The following is a 3,411-nucleotide window of genomic DNA, read 5'->3' on the forward strand; positions in this document are numbered from 1 at the left end:
TTAGTCATTGAAACCAAAAAAAAGTTTTAAAAAATAATATATTTTTGAGGAGGATTAAATATACCCATATGAGATTATATATTTTTAAAAATAATTATATGTGAGCCATTTGTATAACAGTAGGGATATATATGAGCCACTTTCATAACGAGAGTATATCAACTCTAAATGATAAAGTTGAGGGATATATCAGACTCTTTTCCTTTTTTTTATTCTCATAGATCATACATACTAATAATAGGTCCTTAAGGAGATCCAGTTTCACAACTCCTCGAACTACAGTAAAAAAATAAGATCCAAAATTTATTAGTAGAACATATCAACTAATTTATTAGTAGGATATATTGAACTTAATATTGGATATCTCATATATGAATGTATATTTTTAATTGATATGAATAAATACAAGATATCATTTTTTTAAATAATTCAAACTCTCAAATTTGAAATCCAATCCAAAATTTCAAACATCAACTTTTTAGACTTCTAAAAATAATTTCAACGTACTACTATTACTCAAAAACACTTGTAACTTATTTACTTTTTTTAAAAGCTTGGTCAAATAGTATCTCATTTTGACTGAACAAAACATAAATCTCCGCACACCACCAACGAAACATTAATCTATACCACCAAAAAAGAAAAAAACTAAAATTTTCATGTGGATCCTAATATTAATTAGATCTTCTAAAACCAAGAGCAAGCGACTCCTTAGTGATTAATAATTAGACTGCAACAAAACAGTTCATGTCTTTTCCATAGGGCTAGGCATTCGGTAATTTAATTCAATTTTTATTTTTATTTTATTTTTTTGATTTTGGTTCTTGAAATAGTTATACCGAACACCAAACCAAATTATTTCAGTTCGATTCGATTTTTTGTTAATTCGATTTGATTTTTGTTAATTTGATTCGATTTTTTGGTATGGACCTGCTTAATATGTAATATTAATATTTAATATTAATATTAATATATATTATAATATAATATTAATATATATTATAATATAATATAATTCGATTAAACCGAAATACCGAAAAATACAAACACATACCAAAGAACAAATTGAAATACCAAAAATATATACCGAAAACCAAAATACCAAAACCAAAATCCCTAAAAAATTCAATTCAACATGATATTTCAATTTTTCGATATTTATACCCCGCACTACAATTTTCCATTGTTTATTAGGATTAATATGTGTGACGTGATGTGTAAAAGTAAGAATTAACATGATTGTCATTCGTAAATTCTATTTACCAATCATTACTTTCTCCATTTTAATTTATATATCTTAATTAGACCGAACACTTGAAGGTAATTTCACTAACTCGGCAGTTCTTACTAAACATATTTATACGTCACCCCTTTGAATCTTGTAATTTTAATCATGTTATACATTGTTACTATTAAATATAGCAAGTACTTCTTTTAGAACAGCATGAAAAAGAGATATAACAAATAAAATAAACCGGAGAAGTATTTATCCCCCCCCCCCCTCCCTCTTTTTAATTATCATAATTTTCTTTATGAATTTTTACTAACATTTTAAGAGAATTCGGAGCTAAAAGGACAACTTTTTTCCTTAAAAAAACAAAAACGGCACATTAAAAATCTTTTTAACCAAAAGGGAAAATCGACAAAAATTGACGTCGTTTCGTTAAAAGAAATAAAAATCGCTGCTTTAGCAGCAATTTTATAAAAAATAATTTTTTTAAAAAAATAAATCGCTGCATTTGCAGAGATTTTGATCAAATTTTTTTATTTTTTATTTAAGTTAAATTGATGCTATAGGTCAAATCAATTATTTATTATAATATAGTTATAATATAAAGAGAAAAAGAATAAATATACCCATAACTATTGTAAATGGTATGCAGATACCCTCCGTCATACTTTTGGGACATTGATGCCCCTGCCATCCAAAAACTAGAGCATATATGCCCTTCACTTTAACGGAAGACTAAATAGGGACACGTGGCACAATCTTATCCGTCAATCTAATATTTAATAAATGTCGGTCGGTGAATAAGATTATGACACGTGTATGTCCGTTAGTATAAAGGGTATATATGCTCTAGTTTTTGGACGACAGGGGCCAATGTTCCAAAAGTATGACGAAGGGTATCTATATATCATTTATGATAGTTCGAAGATATATTTATCCTTTTCTTCTAATATAAATGCAGTGCTTACAGATTTATTTTAATTTTTAATTTATAAAATACTATATTATTTTTACTTTTTAACTCACTTGAATGGCAGCGATTAAACTTCTTTTTTTTTTCTTTTTTTTTTTTGATTAAAACGCTCCATTCATTTTTCTGGTATTCAAGCAGGCTGGAATATGTATTATCATAATAATGGTTAATCATTGCCAGAGCAGCGATTTTAAAGAGAAATAATTTTTATTTTTTTTACGGAGTCAATTTTTGTCAGAAGAATTTGCCTTTTGGTTAAAAATAATTTGATGTACCATTTTTATTTTTTGAAGGTAAAAAGTTACCCTTTTAACTTCGAACTCCATTTTAAGATGTATTTTTTCATCATATTAATATGAAAGAAGTTACAATTTATACTCCATACTTTTTGATATAGTTTTTAAATATCTAAAATTTTAACTTTAAAAATTAATCAAATTAACTCTCAAAAAGTAAAAAGTACCATAGGAAGGAAAGGGTATTTGTTGCACGGTCCATATCCCAACACGACTTACGTACATCCATAGTTGCATTAAAATTAAAATTAAAAATAAAAATGAATCAGATTCTTATATATCCATTGTTTTTGTATAATCTATACTGGAACATTTCATTATTATAATAATATATATCCATATCATACCGCCATTCCATATATCTACTAGAACATCAACTTTCTTTATTTTATCGTGAATCAATCTATATTTTTAGATGACCAAAGGTACAGACACATAACCAACTTTTATCATATTCCAATATTCTTGACCCACACTAAATTAATGCTATAAATATCCTGAGCCATACCTAGTCTGAATCAACAACATATATAGTCCCCACAGTTGGATCATAAGATGATTAATGAATTAAGCTGAGGGGTTTTGACTAGTATTTATCACTGCTCTGAAAAATGTTTTGGTTGGATGGAGAAAGGCATGTGCTCATAGAATTCTTCTCTTCTTCCTTTCGAAAATTTTCACTAAAGGGTTCGAACAATAAAAATATTTTAAACCTCCTAAATCACTAAGTAGCATAAAAATCTTATAAATGGTGTAATTTTTACTTGAGAGGGTTTGGGTGAGAACCCTTGCCCCTCCTAGGTCCGCCACTGGCTCCATTAAAATGTCAACAATTCTTTATCGTATAAATAAAGGAAAGATAAAAAATAAAAAAGAGGGGGGGGGGGGGGGGGGGGGGGGGTTTTGCCCAT

This window comes from Solanum tuberosum, unplaced genomic scaffold, assembly GCF_000226075.1.
Source record: "Solanum tuberosum cultivar DM 1-3 516 R44 unplaced genomic scaffold, SolTub_3.0 scf00026, whole genome shotgun sequence".
NCBI lineage: Eukaryota > Viridiplantae > Streptophyta > Magnoliopsida > Solanales > Solanaceae > Solanum > Solanum tuberosum.